Genomic DNA, 12,383 nt, shown 5'->3' with positions numbered 1-12,383 from the left:
AGATGGCATTAGGTGTTTTCCTCTGGAGTCAGAAATGTGGGCAGAGTGTAGTCTCTTCTGGCTTTTCAGGCCTGTCTGCCCCTCTCCAGGTTTAGCTTTCCGTCCCACGGGATTTGGCTGCAGAGAACTGTTGATCCAGTTCCTTCAGGTCAGGGCAGTGTCTGGAGAGTGGAGGACCTCAAAAATCCATTTCTTAAGAAACATTCATAACTATCTGTAGCCACTTAAGGACACGTGGATTTGGGTCATCCTTTTCTGCCTTCATTTGGTTCTTCTTTTCTCTTCTCTCTCCCCTTACCAAAACTCTGTTCCCACCCTACTTTCTCACTTTCCAATCGTAGGCCATGCCCCATTCATTGCCAGCCCTCACCTGCATAAAGACAACGATCCATACACAAGGAAGCTGGAATGGTGGTCAAGACCAGAGAGTCTAGGCTCTGTCATTTGATGCGAGGTTCTGTGGGACCATATTGGTCTAGTTGCTTTGGAATTGTCTGGAATGCAGATTCTGAGGGAGCATTTGGGAACTCTGAGTTGCTGGAGTATCTTGCAATTGATTTGAAACCAATTGGGACATATAGACTAGGAACAGAAAGCACAGTTAAGGGATTTAGGGGAAATAATAAAAACCTTTTATTGGTTCTTTGTGAACTTCATGTCATGAACTGGACTGTTAGGTGCCATTTAGGAGAAACTAAGGCTAGCAGGTGGCCTTCCTGAAGGTGGTCCACCATTTTAGCAGATTTTTTAAAGATCAACATATAGATGAACTTTCATGAGTTAATGTTGTTTAGAGGAGTTAATGGTTTTATAGAACTCCTGATTTGATTCAATTTTAGGAAGAAAAATTTTTGTTTAATTTTATTTTTTACTTATTCACTTTACACCCTACTCACTGCCCTCTCCTGGTCACCCTCTCCTAGAATCCTCCCCAGTGCTTCATCATCTTCTCCTCTGAGCAGATGGGGGTCGCAGAGAATTGTCTGGCAGTTCAAGTCTCTGCTAGGTTAGGGGCTTAAGAAGCAAGCTTTAAGAGTTGGTCTTAGAGTTTTTTTTTTGCAAGAAAGATGTAATAAAGTAGAATCAAGACTAAAATGTGCCCACTCCTCATAATAGTAAGTAAAGGCTGCATAATAAGAAATACAATGAGCTTTCATAATTACACTAAAAAGAGAAATAAGCTTGGGACAAATTTGTGTTCCAGGAAAACATTTAGGTCCAAGGATATAGCTACAGATGTGCACTGTATCTCAAGGGCATGTAAAAACTGTTGCTTTGAACTTATATGGAGTATATTAGAATGAAACACTGCTTTGAACTTAATATTAACATCTTTCTGTAACTCCCAATTTATGTAACATTTTATCTTTGAGGAAATCCTCTAAATAACTTTTTGTCTAAGATTGTATAAAAAGTCCAAGGATAAGAAATAAAGTTGTTTCTTAAGAAGTTTGGCTTGGGTAGCTCTGCCTTATCCATCCATCCATCCATCCATCCATCCATCCATCCATCCATCCATCATCCATCCATCCAAATGTATATGTCTGTCTATATATACATGTGTATGTACTCATGCATATATAAGCACACATGGATATTTGTGGCGCAAATGAGACAGGTGGTTGGGTCCAACAAAAATGTGAATGTGTTAATGTGTAAGTGAGAATGTAAATGAAAATGTATGTATGAATGCATATGTGTCTGTCCTCTTCATATTGACTATAAAACACATCTTAATTCTTTTCCTTTCCTTTTTCTCTGGTTCACAGAGTCTACTAGCCATTCCAGTGAAGGGCTTCTGGCTGCCTGGCCCTAGATGGGAACAATAGCGATAAATCCTTTATCTAAGCACCCACTGTTAGCAACAAGTGTCAGTAAATCCAGAAGTCTGCAGCTTCTGGCTGCAGAGTAACTTAAAGTCAAGATAGTTATATTATCATAGAAAGCAATTCAACTGTTGCCCCCAGCTTTAGAGAGGACCCAGCCTGGGGCTGGCCTCAGGCAATGCACCTTCCCCTCCCCTTAATTCCCACCTTCCACCTTTGAAACCTCTGCTACTCAACAGAGAAAAATATCTCATTGTGGACTCTGTAGTGTGCTGCAGTGTGTCCTACAGTGTACCCTTTTGTACACCTCTTTATTTGCAAACGTTCATTGCAATGACTCATTGGTCTGGTATGAAGCCTCTGGTTTCTGCTACTCTATTAATACTGGAATCTCACTGGGACTTCTCTCAGATATTCTGTTCCTGCCCTGTATCATGGAGATCCTATAGTTTTAGATTTGTAGGACAGCCTCTTCATGTACTCAGGCAGTTCATTGATGTTGGGACAAGTCAATTCAAAGCCCTGAATCTGGGCCTGAGAGGCATCTGAGATGGTCAGCCTGCTGGCTCTCAGCTTTCATGCCCTTCAGGCCAGTTCACTTGCAAACCCTGCAATCAGGGGCAGCTTTACCCTTCAGCCCAGGTGAGGTACAGGGTCTGCTCAGGGTGCTGCCAATGAGGGATATAGCCAGCTCTTTGGTCTGCCATAAATGGGAGGGTTAAGGGAGAGGAAAAGTGTCTCTCCCTCACCAGCACCACTGTCCAGCAGCCAAAAGGCAGAGCCAGCTCATCTGTACTCATGTCCTGTGATTGGCTGTCCTGCAATCTTATATCCAGGCCTAGCTCTCCTGTGCTGCCCAGATGAAGTACAGGGCCTGCTTTCCAGAGTGCTGTAGCAGGTTAGGGGGTAGGGAGTGCTAACTCTCCTACCCTAATGACCCAAGAGCTGGTTCTTACACCTGCCACAAGTGGTGAGGGGTGAGGGGGAAGAAAGGTATCCTTCATTCATTCATATCACCACAGAAAAACGAGTGATAGAGGCAGATCTTCCACACTTGCATCCTCAGGGCCAGGTCCCTCACAACTCCTGTAATTGTGTGCAGCTCTGCTCTCCTGAGTACTGCAGCAGGAGGGTGAGGTCTGCTCTCCTGCTCTCATGCCTCTAGGGTCAGTTCTCCCATCAGGCCCAGGTGAGCGGTAGGACCAGCTCTGCACAGTCTTCAGACAATGAAATATCCGTGGGTAGTAGCTCAGACCAAGGATATCCACCTGGCCTTTGATGGTAACAGAACCCTGCTACTGCAGGGCCATGGACCCAGATGTGCCCCCCAGTGGCAGCACAGGGTTTTTGCTCATTATGTGGCATCACTAGTTATCTACAACAGGCTGTTTCTCACTATCATGAGTCTTCATTTCTGCTTTTCTTCATTGTGCTCACATCTTTCTGTTTCTCTTTTCTTTCATTTCTCCACTACTTACTTGTTTTTCTTAGTAGTGCCCATGGTCTCTGAGTGTCTGGGGTTATCCAGGAGTAGTCTCAGGAGTGCTGTACCCTGCCCATGCATTATGGTGCCACACATGGGTCATCTGCCCCCTTCTAGGCCTGCATGTTGCCAGACTGGTGTTCATCTCAGGCTAACTCTCGGTTTGGAGACTTGGTCCTGTACTGGAGGTAGTCTTAGGCTTCCTTTCTGTAGGGAATGTTACATTCATCATTTAGATATTCATAGGTCAGAACACTGAGTGTGGACATAGCCCCTGTCCACTCTGCCACCTACTGATGTACATGTGAAAGAGCAGCCACATCTACAATGGCTCTAAGGGCAGCAAGCAGGAAACTTTTAAAAAAATCTTTGGTGTACCTTTGAAATTTCCACACCCATGGTCCTGGTAGTTAGGGGGAGAAGACCACGAAAAGGGAGAGAGATCCCATGCTCAGAAACAGGTGGGGAAATTTTAGGCTGTTGATCGACAGAAGTCAATTTGGAGTTCATTTGATCTGTATGAGGTTCGTTAAGTCCATTTGTGAGAATTCTTAGCTTTATAAAAAGAGATAAAATTGTACCTTTTTTGTAATCTTACTGAAATATATATTGTAGAAAGAGCAGTAGATTTATATCTTTGTGTTAAAGTCAAACAATAGCATAGACAGAGAGAAAGAAATCTTAAACACCTTTTTATTTATTTCAGATTCATAAATAAACCCTCACAACTTACTTAAGCTTCCACATCCTTAGACCTTAAAACACTCCCTTAGACCACCTTACAGACTCTCGCGGGTTAGCTTTTATATTCTCAGATCTTATACTTGCATTTTATACCTCTGAACATTGTTTTAGATTTTATAACTTCAAGCTTTTATAACTTGGTGAGTAGGAATATGAGGGCATCATATAGTGGAGGTGGTATTATTTTGCTGACATACATTGCAGGTTTGGGTTAAGTTCTGTTCAAAAGGTCTTATCTAATGGGGTGAGAGTCAGATGGTTTTGAGGAAAGGATAAAAGTGATTTATCATTAGAGTGAAATATTTGATCTAAGTAGAAGGTTGTGTCCTGTGCAAAAAAAAAAAAAGGTTATGTAAGTTGTTTTCTGGGTTATGTAGTAGGGTGGTCCAGAGAGAAGTGTGATGAATTGTAAGGGATAAAAAGGCAGCTTGACAGGCTGTCATGTTGGTGTGATTATTGCCTTTACTGATGATGGAGGGGTCTGCCTCATGTGCCTTGCAATGAACTCAGACAATTTGAGAAAACAAAAGTAAGACCTTGATAAGTATATGAAGAGTTAGTAATTGAGTGGTCTTTTGTGTTTGAAGTCCTTGTTTCTTCCAGATGGTCAAGTGTGGTTAAGGAAAACATATATGGAGTCTGTATACTCCATCAATAATGTATGTTTGGCAATTTGGAAGACTCTGATGAAGGCTATTAATAATTGATAGTGTATGGGGATGAAGGAGTCCACCTTGATGACAGCATAATCTGGAACCACTGTGTATCCTGCAACATTGTGGCCTCTTGGGAGAAGAGAGGGGCATATGTATAAAGAGTATAAGAAGAAGTTGCTAGAGGAGCCTCTTTATGTGAGAGGGATGAGGGAGGAGATCATTGCGAATCTCTGGATTGGAGTGAACAGGGTCTGGGAAATGTTGTGTTAAAGGGAAAACACGGAGGAATTGCATTAGGCCAGGAAAGAAATGAAGGTAATGAGTTTTTGATAAGAGAAGTTTGGAGGGATAGAATCTAAGGGAGGAGCGTTAGGAGTCCTTTGTAAGTTAGAGAGAGAGAGAGAGAGAGAGAGAGAGAGAGAGAGAGAGAGAGAGAGGAATACACTGTGAGGGGGAATTCCAGTTAGTTTGTTTGATTTAGAGAGGAGCAGAGATTTGTGGCAAGAGTCCTTAGGCAGGGACGTCACCCTAGAAAGACATTTCTTAGATTCTGAAGAGGTAAGTTAGGGGTAAAAGTCAGTACTAGAAAGTGTTCCAAGACTTACAGGCATTGCTCCTTGGAAGTGGAAAGATAGAAAGGTCTGCATAGATTTGGAGGCTGAGGGCCAGGGTTGAAAAGAGATTTTGTATGTTTGTTTAAGGAATTGCTTGTCAAGAAAGGTTCATGCAGAAGCAACTTAATATAGAGGATGTAGAAGCGAGTATCCAGAGACCCATGAACAGAGGAAACTGACCCCCCCTCCCATGAAAAGCTGTTCACATTTTGTTGAGGGCAGAAATAGGCAAGGCGATTTTGAGTGAAGTGTTTATGGGTTGGAATGAGAGAAATTCCAAGATTTGTGACTTTAGGAGAGGAGAGTTGAGCTTTGGAACCCCTGGAACTGAGGAAAGTAATGAGTGAGGCAGTATTGGCTGTCTGAGAGTGAAGGAATTAAAAAGGAGGAAGCTATTGACATATTGTAGTAGGCAGGAGAATATCCACATACTAAAGCATGCAGGAGGTCATCCACATACTGTAGCAGGCAGGAGGGAAAAGGGGAAATAGACCAGTACCTTAGTGATTGCCTGGCCAGAATAGGATGGACTGTGTCTGAATCCTGGGGAAAAGACAATCCAGGTTGTTGGGCTTGGTAATTATGAGAATGTCCAAGTAAAGGCAAAAAAAATGATATCAAGTATGAACATCTAGGGATATTGAAGGGAGAAAACACCTTTAAGGTCTAGGATTAAGAAGTGAGCAGGGTTTCCAGTGGTCATGGAAAATATAATGTAAGGTGGATACGGACACATGGAGTATTGATGAAGCAGAGGCCTTGAATAAGTGGAAGGTTCACTTAGGCTTTTGACTGACCATGGAAGTACTGTAGGTGAAGAGGTAGGATGGAGAATCCATTTAGTTAAAAGATATTAAATGATGAGTTGGAGGCTTCTGAGACTAGTGAAGTGTAAGGAGCATTGTAGTTTGGAGATGTAGGCAGAAGGGTCTTTTCACAGAATATCAAAAAAGCTCATGAACAGAGAAGAAGGTCTCAGTGGGAATTAGACGGGCATGAGAGGGGCATGAGAGGGGGTGTTTGTGGGTAATCAAATAATCAAAATATGTTGAAAACATGTATAAAGTTGTCAAAGAATTTCATGAAGTTCACAGGATAAGATCATCTCCCATGTCAAAAACTCTTAAGGAGTGACTGGGCTGACTCTGGTGACATCATTCTCATTTCAGTAGGATGGCCAAGCCGAGGACATTCTGGCAGCAATATCAAGTTACTTACCACAAAACAAACAAAATCTGGGATAGACTTCACAATGAAAACTTAGTTGCCACTTTAACTATCCAGTGTAGTTAACTACTCATTTCATCTTTAAGATGAAATTCAACTTGCCATGAATGTTCCAAATGAAGAAGAAATTATGGTGAGCTTAAATTGAACCCAATTAAATATACACATATCAACCCAGCAGAATGGAGTTTTGTGAGCAGTGATGTAGCCTTGCTTTGACACTTAACATGAGAATTTAAAATCATATTTCAAGATGTCCAGAAATATTGCCACTAGCTTTGTATTTTCATAAGTCTGTTTTTGGTCCTTCAAATGGGATGCATAGAACTATAATCCTTCCTTCAAATTAAAAGTATTTCTATCATGTCCCTTCATGACTTTTATGGGGTTTTATGGATCTTTTTCAGGCATAGATGCTCACACACTAGCACCACACTGTATTCATGCCACCACGTTTTCACAGCACATACACTTATGAGCAACTAGCCTCAAGAATTGAGCGCAAGGGACTGCACACAGGGCAGCAATATTTCAGGCATCACAGGGCTTGGAGTGAGAGAGAGGGGGCCTTAGAATCTCTCTGGCACCTGAAGTCAGAAGATAGACAATCTGAATCCTTAGGATTTCCTTTTCCAGAATAGTATGCTTGCCTCTAAGTGTGTGGAAGGAAGATCAATAGACCAAGACCTATCTTTCTCTCCTTTTTAGGAAGGGGAAAATGAGGGCACCCCTCCAAAGTCCCTTTCAATTCCAGGCCTCCCTGGCTCCCAAATGCCTAGAAAGTCTGGAGCCACCACACAAAACTCATCTGGTGGACAGACTAGCAGGTGCCCACAAAAAGGATGGCTTTCCCTTCAGGGGAGATCATTGGGGGACATGAAGCCAAGCCCCATTCTCGACCCTACATGGCCTATCTTCAGATCATGGATGAGAATTCTGGGAATAAAACATGTGGCGGCTTCCTTATACGAGAGTACTTTGTGCTGACTGCTGCTCACTGTTTGGGGAGGTAAGGAACAGGAAAGCCCATGCCCTCCTGGGAAGATTCCATGGAGGCTCTGCCTTCATCCTAAGCAGCTTGAGGTGAGAGGGGGCCCAGCAAGTCTCATGAGGGAAAAGCAGTCTCACACCAGTCACCGATAAGGAATCAAACACATTTCAACCAAGGTCCACATTGAAATATGAGCTAAACTATGCAATTTGCATTCTTAGGGATGACTGGCCTCTGAGCACCTCTAACATAGAAACTGGTGCTTCAGATTACCCCTTACCTCCCCTCAGCTGCAGCCCCACCATTCAGCAAGGCCTGTCCTTCACATCTCCTGGGCTGCCTCCTCTCTGAGTCCACATCTCTTATCTCCACTCTGCTCTCTTTGCAGCTAAATAATTGTCACTTTAGGGGCCCATAACATCAAAGAACAGGAGAAGAAGCAGCAAGTCATCCCTATGGTGAAAATCATTCCACACCCAGCCTATAATGCTAAGACAATCTCCAATGACCTCATGCTATTAAAGGTGAGACATTACCCCATCCCTCCACAGACTGTCGCTCCTGCTCCTGTCCCTCTCAATCCATCCTGGCCTTCAGGGTGTCTCAGCTCAGCAGGCCATGAGCTGGACTTTTGCTTCTACTCCAACAGCTGAAGATTAAGGCGAAGAAGACGAGTGCTGTGAAGACTCTCAATCTGCCCAGAAGCAACGTCAAAGTGAAGCCAGGAGATGTGTGCTATGTGGCTGGTTGGGGAAAGCTGGGCCCAATGGGCAAATTCCCAGACACACTACAAGAAGTTGAGCTAATAGTACAGGAGGATCAGAAATGTGAATCCTACCTAACAAATGTTTATGACAAAGCCAATGAGAAATGTGCAGGGGAACCAAAGATCAAACATGCTTCCTTTCAGGTAAGTTGGGTTTCAGTTCTCTCTGGGCTCAGTGGGAGGGGAAAAGGAATTTGGGACCTATAGACCCAAACATCAAGGGACTCCTTTACCCCTTGTCTATGCTCTTTCTCTCTGGTAACACCAGGAACCAATAACTAAGTAGGGCCCCCCAGCTAAGAGGCTCTGCTGAAGGTAGCTTGTATAAAAGGAGGTGTTTGCAAAAGCACGTGTAGCTCCAGGCCCAGGCTCTAGAGAACTGGGCTCCCTAAGTGTGTCGTAAACATGGCCAGGTGTCTCCTCTGAGCAAACACACACTTTGTAGTTGGGCTTTCCCTCCATGCTCCCATCAGGCACACTCACTGTCCCCATGTCCTTAAACAACAGCCTGAGGACAAGAGTCCCACACACCTTCACAGAGTGGATCACAGACCCAGGGAAAGGGCAGAGGCTGGCCTCAGGAGGGAGGTGCAGCTCTAATCATATCCACAGTCAGAGCTGGAAAGTCCAAGGGGCCCCAGGCCTGCCTTCTGACCTCCCACAAGCAGAGAAAACAAGTCATGCTTCTCTGTGAGTAGCCTTGGCATCAGAGGGAGGTTGGGACTACAGTGAACAATATCTTAGTACCTTGTGCCTCCTCAATTCACAGGGGGACTCTGGAGGGCCTCTTGTGTGTAAAAAAGTGGCCGCAGGCATCGTCTCCTATGGATGTAAAGATGGTTCAACTCCACGGGCATTCACCAAAGTCTCTACTTTCCTATCCCGGATAAAGAAAACTATGAAAAAGAACTAACTACAAGAAGCAACATGGATCATTTCCAGACTAACTACCGTCCCTATAGCTGAGTCCAGGATTGCTCTAGGACAGATGGCAGCAACTGAATAAAGCACTTTTTTCTGACTGGAAAGACTGGTTTCATGTCCATTCACAGTGATCAACCCTGTCCTTGGCAGATGAATGGAATACTTCTTCTGCCACAAGGCTGTTACAACCCAGTTGACATCTGGTAGTTCACCCTCTCTACAAGAGAAGAAGAATGTTTGATTGCCCCAAACATGTACTACTTCCCCTCAAAGTCCTTAGAATGTTATTTAATGCAAGCCATCATTAACAGCTACCTACAGTATTTTCACACAGTTTGACCCAAGTCACTGGTGTGTTTTTGGAACAGAGCAAGAAGTGATAGATAGAATTCCTTTTCTTCTCTGTGCTATTTTTCCCCAATAGAAGACTTTTATGTTTTATAAAGCAAATTTCCTTATCAATTGAAACCTTTAACATTTTATATTAATTGCTCATTTTCAAGGTACAACCTGATCTTTTATGTAAAGGATACAAAATGATTAAAGAAAACTAATTAACATGTCCACTAATTTAAATACTTCTTATTTTTGAAGGGAGTACATAAATTTGTCTGATAAAAGTTATGAAATGTACAAGGCATTATTTGTCTTTTTCTTTTTTTTCCATCTTTATCAAGTTGGGTATTTCTTATTTACATTTTGATTGATATTCATCCCCCTAGCCTCTCCCCCCTTCTATATGGGTGTTCCCCACACCATCCTCCCCTGAAATACCATCCTCCCCCCAACAATGACATTCACTGGGGGTTCAATCTTGGCAGGGCCAAGGGAATCCCCTTCACTGGTGCTCTTACTAGGCTATCCATTGCTACCTATGCAGTTGGAGCCCAGGGTCAGTCCATGTATAGTCTTTGGGGAGTGGCTTAATCCCTGGAAGCTCTGGTTGTTTGGCATTGTTGTTCATATGGGGTCTTGAGCACCTTCAAGCTCTTTCAGTCCTTTCTCTGATTCCTTCAACGGGGGTCTGGTTCTCAATTCAGTAGTTTGCTGCTGGCATTCACCTATGTATTTGCTATATTCTGGGTGTGTCTCCCAGGAGAGATCTACATCCCGTTCCTGTCAGCCTGCACTTCTTTGCTTCATCCATCTTATCTAGTTTGGTGGCTGTATATATATGGGCCGCACATGGGGCAGGCTCTGAATTGGTTTCCTTCTGCCTCTGTTTTATACTTTGCCTCCCTATCCCCTTCCAAGGGTATTCTTGTTCCCCTTTTAAAGAAGGAGTGAAGCATTCTCATTTTGGTCATCCTTCTTGAGTTTCATGTGTTCTGTGCATCTAGGGTAATTCAAGCATATGGGCTAATAGCCACTTATCAATGAGTGCATACCATGTGTGTTTTTCTGTGATTGGGCTTACCTCACTCAGGATGATATATTCCAGTTCCATCCATTTGCCTATGAATTTCATAAAGTCATTTTTTGATAGCTGAGTAGTATTCCATTGTGTATATGTACCACATTTTCTGTATCCATTCCTCTGTTGAAGGGTATCTGGGTTCTTTCTAGCTTCTGGCTATTGTAAATAAGGCTGCTATGAACATAGTGAAACATGTGTCTTGGTTTTATGTTGGGTCATCTTTTGGGTATATGCCCAAGAGAGGTATAGCTGGGTCCTCAGGTAGTTCAATGTCCAATTTTCTGAGGAATCTTCAGACTGATTTACAGAGTGGTTGTACCATTCTGCAATCCCACCAATGATGCAGTAGTGTTCCTCTTTCTCCACATCCTAACCAGCATTTGCTGTCAGCTGAGTTTTTGATCTTAGCCATTCTCACTGGTGTGAGGTGAAATCTCAGGGTTGTTTTGATTTTCATTTCCCTTATGACTAAATATGTTCAACATTTCTTTAGGTGTTTCTCAGCTATTTGACATTTCTCAGCTGTGAATTCCTTGTTTAGCTCTGAACCCCATTTTTAATAGGGTTATTTTGCTCCCTGCGGTCTATCTTCTTCAGTTCTTTGTATATTTTGGATATAAGCCCTCTATCTGTTGTAGGATTGGTAAAGGTCTTTTCCCATTCTGTTCATTGCCATTTTGTCCTAACCACAGTGTCCTTTGCCTTACAGAAGCTTTGCAGTTTGATGAGATCCAATTTGTCGATTCTTGATCTTAGAGCAGAAGCAATTAGTGTTTTGTTCATGAAATTTTCTCCAGTGCCCATGTGTTCGAGATGCTGTCCTAGTTTTTCTTCTATTAGTTTGAGTGTATCTGGTGTGATGTGGAGGTCCTTGATCCACTTGGACTTAAGCTTTGTACAGGGTGATAAGAATGGATCGATCTGCATTCTTCTAAATGTTGACCTTCAGTTGAACTAGCACCATTTGCTGAAAATGCTATCTTTTTCCCATTGGATGGTTTTGGCTCCTTTGTCAAAAATCAAGTGACCATAGGTATGTGGGTTCATTTCTGGGTCTTCAATTCTATTCCATTGGTCTATCTGTCTGTCTCTGTACCAATACCATGCAGTTTTTTTCACTCTTACTCTGTAATACTGCTTGAGTTCAGGGATAGTGATTCCCCCTGAAGTCCTTTTATTGTTGAGGATAGTTTTAGCTATCCTGGGTTTTTTGTTATTCCAGATGAACTTGCAAATTGTTCTGGCTAACTCTTTGAATAATTGGATTGGTATTTTGATGGGGATTGCATTGAATCTGTAGATTGCTATTGGTAAAATGAGCATTTTTAATATTTTAATCTTGCCAATCCATGAGCATGGGAGATCTTTCCATCTTCTGAGGTCTTCTTCAATTTCTTTCTTCAGAGGCTTGAAGTTCTTGTTGTACAGAATTTTTATTTTTTGGGTAAAGTCAGACCGAGGTATTTTATATTATTTGGGAGTATTGTAAATATAGGGAATGGCATGGTAAAACAAAGATGGCACCGACATCCGGTCCTGTCTGGTGGTAAACAACAATACTGCGCATGTGCGGGTTCGCCCCTGGAGCCAATGTACATGCCCAGGTTTGCCCCTGGTGCCAATCCGGCCGGGGTGGTACCATGCTAATGATGTGATTCCTGCTCTGCCAATCCCTGAAGGACAAGTAGCACGACCACAGCCTGTTGTGTATATAAGGCAAGCGCCTTTGCCGCTT

At 42.9% G+C, this 12,383-nt stretch overlaps 1 non-coding gene and 1 pseudogene across 1 annotated transcript; one reads left to right on the top strand and one right to left on the bottom strand.

Moving 5' to 3' along the window:
* Positions 1-3,524: 3,524 nt before the first annotated feature.
* On the bottom strand, positions 3,525-3,653 carry LOC120097248 (small nucleolar RNA SNORA17). Its single transcript, XR_005494476.1, has one exon. It is a non-coding gene; the product is annotated as a small nucleolar RNA SNORA17 (small nucleolar RNA).
* Positions 3,654-7,440: 3,787 nt separating this feature from the next.
* Gzmb-ps2 (granzyme B, pseudogene 2) lies at positions 7,441-9,299 on the top strand (annotated as a pseudogene).
* Positions 9,300-12,383: the final 3,084 nt, after the last annotated feature.

Source organism: Rattus norvegicus, chromosome 15 (assembly GCF_036323735.1).
Source record: "Rattus norvegicus strain BN/NHsdMcwi chromosome 15, GRCr8, whole genome shotgun sequence".
NCBI classification, from domain to species: domain Eukaryota; kingdom Metazoa; phylum Chordata; class Mammalia; order Rodentia; family Muridae; genus Rattus; species Rattus norvegicus.
This window is presented reverse-complemented; position numbering and strand designations above follow the sequence as displayed.